General features: G+C 39.0%; 1 pseudogene; it reads right to left on the bottom strand.

Moving 5' to 3' along the window:
- On the bottom strand, positions 1-3,613 carry LOC107583486 (type II iodothyronine deiodinase-like; annotated as a pseudogene).
- Between the last annotated feature and the right edge of the window lie 4,277 nt (positions 3,614-7,890).

The raw sequence follows: 7,890 nt of genomic DNA, 5'->3' as shown, positions 1-7,890 counted from the left end.
TTTTTTTTTTTTTTTAATTGGTCATCATGCAACATTTTCTCCATCTGGAGCTTTCCGCTGAACTTTTTCAATCCAATCACCCCTCATTGAAATTTCCCAGAATCAAACACAAAAACTGGGAGGAAAGTCATAGTCAGCAGCAGTTCAACTTTATTTTTTCTTGCCTTTTTCTCATTAAAAGGAAGAGGACGGTTGTAGTACATGAGAACAGTTCTGTGAAACAAAACTCAAAGCCTTCAGAGTGATTGTTTCAGCATGTTAGCAGTCGTGCTCATTTGGATCAGGACAGAGAGGTGTGGTCTGTCATCCAACCACAGACAGGACAGAAGACCATTTCGTCTGTGATTTTCATTTGCACACCAACACCGTATTGACCCAAATGAGCGACTGCCGATCTGTCGATGACATTCGAACACTTTTCTCTAACATTCAGGAGTAAAATAACTTTTCATCAGCTTTCCTGTACACTGCAGTGAAGCCAGGTCCGGTGGCTGAGGCCATTCATTTGGTGATTGTTAAGTACAATACGGGCCGAATGAGCTAGTAGTTTTCAAAATGGGATGCCGGGAATGCTTTTATTACCGGTGCAAATGAACTGAAGCTGATGGTACATGGAATATGAACGATTGTCAGTTGAAGAGGGGAAGGGAAAGCGTTACAAGCGCATAAACAGGCCACATATTAAAAATAAACATTGAATGTCAATAAAAATAAATTATTTTCTTTTCATATAAAAGCTGGGTACTTGTGCTTTCTCTTCTTTTCAGCAATTTGGTTTTCTTTTGTAAGCAATATATGTTATGTCGCATAAAAATATTGCACACTTTAACTCTACGTTAATCGCAAAGGAACATGTTATTAATAGTGCATCTACAAATCGTTTTGCTGGCAACAATGTATTCTCAAAATTGAAGTGCAAACCACACGGTCAGTATTTAAAGTCTATATTCATTTCATTCTTTTTGTAAAGTGGTTAGGAATGTAGGACACCTGCTGATCATTTTAGACAATTCAAGAAAATGACCTGGAGCCCAGCCCAAGTGTTTCCACCAGAGCCACCGTTAAACAGTTTGAAAAGCACCTAACCCTCGATTTCTCTCCATTATACAAAAATAAAATCTTATAGCATTCACTAAAAGGCTATTTGACCTCTTTTTCAAAGAAATTATCACTTCCCGTAGCTCTTCTCGAGCCAGTGCCGAACATCTTTAAGGTTGTAGAAAAATGGGCCCTTACCCCCAAGGTAAGCGATTTTATTCTTCTGCACGATGCAAACCCGCTCGTAGGCCACACCGTAGGCTACGTTGGCATTGTTGTCCATGCAATCTGCTACCAATTGGCACTGAGGAGGCAAAGAGAAATGCTCCAGAAGTGTCCGGGCGGCAAACATCCTCTCCTCCAGATTACGGTGTTTCCTCACTTCAAACGAAAAGTTCTCCATGGGAGGAGCCGCCCAGCCGTCTGAGGGGTGAGCCTCATCGATGTAGACAAGCAGGAAGTCTGCCACATCCGAGAATTCCTCCACCATCCGCCGGAAAACCGGCAGCTGGCTTATAAAGGGGGGTCAAGTGGCCGAGCCAAAGTTGACCACTAACGGGCGGTCAGGAGACTCAAAGTCCAGCAGATGGCATGCGTTGTGGGTCTTACCGCTGACGCTCCAGCATCTGTTGATGCCGGGAACCTTCACCACCTTGGAGTTTGGAGCAGCTTCGCCCAGCTTCACCTGAACAAAACAGTTCCACATTCACACATTAATATTTTTGAGGGCATTAGAATAACATGGGCAGTGAGCCATAATGCCTAGTGGCCAGCCGAAAGATCAGTCTCATGACTACACTGAAAATTACTTCACTTTGGCTTAGTGGGTTTATTGGCCTCTGTTGTTATGGAGACTCGAGTGATGTCACCAGGGTTGAGATCTCACATTCACAGTTGTATATATACACAACAACAAAAAAACACATTCTTTGGGGCTTTGTCACTGCTCTAAATCGATGTTTTGGGCTTGCACCTTTTAACACCATCTGTAAGAACTTTTAAGCATCTTGTAGAAAAAGTACAGCGCATGATCTCTCTGATCTCACAATAGACTTTTGAGCCAGATATTTGTTTGTAGTCAGATGTCTATGAAAATGCTGTTTCTGTGACTTTATAAGTGCATATGCATTTTGGCACTGTGTTAACACCTGGAAACACACATAAAACTCATCCTCGCTTTGCCAAAAAAAGTCTGAGTCATTGACATTATTTTTACGCTCAACGATTACCTCAGCAAGACTTTGTAGCCGAACAATGATATAGTTAGTGGTTGAGGACAATGAATGCACATTAAGCTAGTGCATCATACCCCACTGTGTGAGTTGATTGATTTTTAGTTAAAAAGTAACAGGAATGTGAATCCAGACATTTAATGAATTAAGAGCATTGACCCGAGAGGTCCCTGACTGTCTGGAGGGCAAAGTTCACACACCTTTATAAGGATTAGAATTGCACCAAATGTCACGTTTTGAAGATTGAGCAAATATATATTCAAAATTAGTTGGAGGATGTGCACCACACTGTAAACAAAAAACTTGATGTCACCAATGTGTATATATCTATATCTATATCTATATATATATCTATATCTATATATATATATATATATATATATATATATATATATATATATATATATATATATATATATATTATGCCACAATGTCTGTTACAATTACCGCATGCAAACTGAAAGCTAATTAAAACTAATTAGAATAATATTAACCGTAATTGCAAAGTCTTCATAACATAAAATGTACATTGCCCTTATTTTACAGCATTTTCATCAACATCTGTTGTTTATAAATGCGCTTTAAAACCAATTTGACGTCACTGTGTGTCCATTGATATTATGCAGTAGCCTACTTAAGAGTAAATATAGCTATTGTAACGTGGACACTAAAGTCTAACCAAACATTGCATTATGTATATTTAACATTAAAACAACATATACAAATAATTCCCTTAGCCCTTTGAACTTGTTTGAGTCATACTCCACAGTGTGCAGACCAAGTCTTGTGCTCTCAGCTTACCTGTTTGTAGGCATCTAGCAGAAAGCTGTTCCATATGGAGCGCACGCCGGCTGTGGTTAACATGCGCTGCCACTCACCCGTGGAGCCCGAGCAGCTCAGGAGTGACACCACACGCTTTACCAGCACTATCGAATCATACAGCACGAAAAACAGGCAGTTGGAGAAGAAACCAGGCAAGATCTGCAAAGTTACCAGGAGGTCCACACTAAGCATGCCCATTTCGCGCTGTTTTATAACAGGTGGTTGACGCGCACTTTTGCTTATTTAAGTTCACCTTTCCGACTCATCCTGGTCAGATATCATCTCCTCTGCCGTCCCCCTTCTAGGAAACTTTCATTCACCTAAAGAAAGCAGAGCCGACCTAAGGATGTGGGCGTTTGCGAGCGGTGAGCCCGAATCTGCGTCTGTCCAAACATCAGGCGTCTTTACGCACAGAGGAGCGCTGGTGCCAAACGTCCCCCTCCTTTCCGCTTTACAATTAACTAGGCTACCCGTTGGGCAGGCTCCTGAGTCGCTCTGCGTCTTTTTATACCGTAAATCATTCTGGGCTCTGAAATAAAGCCCGCGGGGCTGGTGGGAGCGTGACGTCATTACGAGGGCTTTTTCTCCGGACGAGACAGGCAATAAAAGATGAAAACAGATTCAGCGCTTTTTAACGTCAATTATTGATTACAAAAGGAGATTACGTGTCCCTGCATGAAGTGTCCCTGCGTTTTGTAATGATATAGCCAGGTCTAAAATTTATTGAACACTGTCAGTTGGTATTTAAAACAGACAGACAGACAGACAGACAGACAGATAGATAGTTAGATAGATAGATAGATACATAGATAGATAGATAGATAGATAGAGAGACAGACAGACAGACAGACAGACAGACAGACAGACAGACATAAAGAAAGAAAGAAAGAAAGAAAGAAAGAAAGAAAGACAGACAGACAGACAGATAGATAGATAGATAGATAGATAGATAGATAGATAGATAGATAGATAGATAGATAGATAGATAGATAGATAGATAGATAGATAGATAGATAGATAGATAGATAGATAGATAGATAGATAGATAGATAGATAGATAGATAGATAGATAGATAGATAGATAGATAGATAGATAGATAGATAGATAGATAGATAGATAGATAGATAGATAGATAGATAGATAGATAGATAGATAGATAGATAGATAGATAGATAGATAGATAGATAGATAGATAGATAGATAGATAGATAGATAGATAGATAGATAGATAGATAGACAGACAGAGAGAGACGATAGATAGATAGTGACAGACAGATAGATAGATAGACAGACAGACAGACAGACAGATAGATAGATAGATAGATAGATAGATAGATAGATAGATAGATAGACAGACAGACAGACAGACAGACAGACAGACAGACAGACAGACAGACAGACAGACAGACAGATGTGGAAGATGTTTGCCTCATATTTCCAAGGCAAGACCAAGCCTGTCAGGACCAGGCATGATATGTTTGTTTATTAAGATTAGATCATCATTGTAGATTCTGCAGATAAGTGGATGCTTATCATTGTTGCAGTTGGAGGAGCATAATTCTGAGCTCTGACGCACAACACTTAACGCAATACTCTCTCACCCATTGAAAGTAAGTCGAGGGCTGTGGCCTCTCCCACAAATATTTCGCCATTATGATTGACAGCGTGAAGCCATCCTCAACAGTGTTTGCTCTTGTTTATCACTAAAGTTCCCGATTCCTTGCCAAAGTGGTTCAACCGCTGAAGTCAGACGAATTCTTTACGTCTAATAACCAAGTTCATCTGGAGGCGGCGATCAAAGCTCTTGAATCTCAGGGTGATGACCCCCAGTGTGAATCCAGATATGCGGCGAAGCGATTACAGCAGCACTGTCTCGTATCCCATTGACCCAGAAACTTCATCCAAGCCAATTAAGGTCAGCAACACAAGGATTCCTTTGTCCAGTGGTCATTTGCATCTCAAACACACATATCAATCTCTACTTGTGTACACAGTGTTTACATGAGAGGCTGCATATAGTCGTTTTCATCTTAGATCTTTGTCCAAAAGAAATCATGGAGGATAGCAGGGGATGGGGAAATTATGAAAATCTGTTTATCTTATACATCAGCGATTCCCAGATGAATAGTGCTGTAACAATAGCAGGATTGATGAATATTGCTCTCCCTTTCATGACCAGTTCTTGGCAAGTCCCTCAGATTTGACATTCAACTTAAAGACTTGCCATGGTTCGGCAGGTTCGTCTTCTTTACTTATAGAACAAGCTTGCTCGTGTTTGGGTGTCCGCTCTGTAGTGTTTGCTACTATAGTTCAACATCTTTCTAACTAAGTCTAGGACAGAGCCAGAAAAGTGTCGCAATTATGTTTTGCAGCTCGGTCTAATTCATGTGGTATGATGGATTGATGTTTTTGGAAATGAAGTCCTCAAAAAACTTCAGGCAACAGGACATTACAAAAATATGCAGAGCCATAAAGTCTATAATATGCTATGCTGTTTATGTTTACAGGGACATAAATATGTATATTGGCAAAAGTTGCCAGGAGATCCTTGCCAGAGCAGAATAATCATTCACTTTTTGAAGATTATTTTGAGACGGCACTTTTTATTTATTCCACAAATCAATTATTTCCTGCTTAAGCCTTGGTTGTGGAGAGTTTGTAATTGTTATGATGTTTCAGATTTTTTCAGATGGAAAATTTCACTTTTCACACCATAAACAAGGTGCTTTTTCATGCCATCTCATTTTTTACTTTAGGGTCCCTTAGCAATGCTCACAATATGAACTCATAACCCTTCATGTCCAACTTCTACGACAAGAATGCTGTAAATGAAAGGAAAAACTGCATTTATGAATATGCTGCATCTGAAATTCTCCTGATAACACCAGTGCCAGATAAAACTTGATCCAAATGAGTTAATAATTGCTAGATAAGGCTAATTTAACATTAGATGAATGATGAGATGTGTAATGCTAAACCTGACCATTACTTCACTGAAGGTGGGGCTGCATACTTTACGATTGCCAAAAACTCCGCAAACTCCAGAATATTCAGAAACAGACCTCGGTTTATCAGCCATCGCATAAAGCAAACCCCAGGAATGTCAGAATTGTAATTAGCATTCGAAACTAGTGTAACATGCTGAATTAATAGCAGAGTAGGGCGGGAAACGTTATACAAACTATTAAAGACTCTTTTACTTAGTTGCAGCAGTAAAACAAACACATGCTATGATCTCAGCAGCACACCAGTTGGCTACATCCTCATCCGTTTTAGTCATTCAGTGAGTCAAGGTGGATTGTATGTATGTGTAATTGTCGTAGCTTGGAAATGTAAACTGCCTCCACTGATTCATATGTTCCCCACAAATATTTACTCCCATCTGTGCACTGTGTACAAGCAGGAATTAAGCCAACAGACAATGAGCTTTAGAATGCAAACTTGGCTTGTGACATCTTTATCCACAACAATGTATAACAGGATTGTAGCCAAAAATTCAATTACTACCTCTGCATCGAGTGTAAACGGAGAGACGGTGACCCGTTCTAAATGCACTCTCTGTGCACCACGTCAACCTGTCTTTCCTGGACTTATAAGAGGTTTAAGCTGTCTCATAAAGTGCATGACTGTGTGCTACTTGGCTCAGAGTGCTGTAAATGTAAAGATAGTTTACTGTGGGCATTTCAGCAAACTTTCCAATCATTTTAAAATCGTTTTGTTGGTTTCTCGCCCCGGGCAACCACTCAAATCAACTTAATCAACAGTTCTGGGAGCACTAATCAAAATATCTGTTATGCACTTTTCCCATTTTTCTTTACAAATTCTATCCGCATCATTTTGAGAAGAAAAATAGGTGATATGAAAAATTAACAAGTATTTCAGACAGTCTAATTCTAATGTAAAGTAATAAATAATAAAACATCCCAGATATATTTATTTATGTATAAATAAATATTTATGTATATTTAAAATGACTGATTTGTATTTGAACATATTTAAAAATAATAATAATAATGTATTCCTTTGATGAAAAAGCTGAATTTCCAGTCTTTCGTGTCACATGATCCTTTAGAAATCATTCTAATATGCTGAATTGCTGCTCAAGAAACATTTCTTTGTTTCAATGTTTAAAACAACTTTTCCTACTTATTATTTTTTATGGAAACCGTGACGCACTACAATTCAAAAGTTTGGGGTAGATACAATTTTTAAAAAATACTTTTACCAAGGATGGATTAAACTGATCAAACGTTACAGTAAATACATTTATAATGATACCTCTATTTTAAATCAAATCTGTTCAAGGTACTTTCTGTTTATCAAAGAATCCTGATTCTGTGTGTTTGAACTTCAGTTCACCCTTCTCATCCTGATACACAGAACAGGATTAACAGTCTCTCTCACACACCACAAAATCATACTTATATAACAGCACAAACAGTGGTGTCTGCAGACTGGGCTTATGTTTTGACTGAAAATGTAATGCAGAACTGTCAAGTGGGTCAGCAGCGGGTTTCGCTGGCAGGAATCAGATGCATGTGCAGGGATTACATCTAAAGGCTTATGGGCTCTCTGCATGCCTGCCCAGCTGTGACAGAAACAGCACTGCTTCAAACTGCCACTTCATCAAATCATTACAAGTGCGTGACTGAAAAATTATAGTAATTTACAGTTGAGAATCATTTGCATTTTAGGTTTAAGAAAATTAAAAGTTGAACAAGCAAATGATGAGGGTGTTGCAGGTTGCATACTACATAGATTGCAACAACCTGAGCTGTATTTATATTATCTAAAGGC

Source organism: Sinocyclocheilus grahami, unplaced genomic scaffold, assembly GCF_001515645.1.
Source record: "Sinocyclocheilus grahami isolate Dianchi unplaced genomic scaffold, SAMN03320097.WGS_v1.1 scaffold54.1, whole genome shotgun sequence".
In the NCBI taxonomy this organism is placed as follows: Eukaryota; Metazoa; Chordata; class Actinopteri; order Cypriniformes; family Cyprinidae; genus Sinocyclocheilus; species Sinocyclocheilus grahami.
The sequence above is the reverse complement of the archived record's forward strand: the minus strand, read 5'-3'. Positions and strand labels throughout refer to the sequence as shown.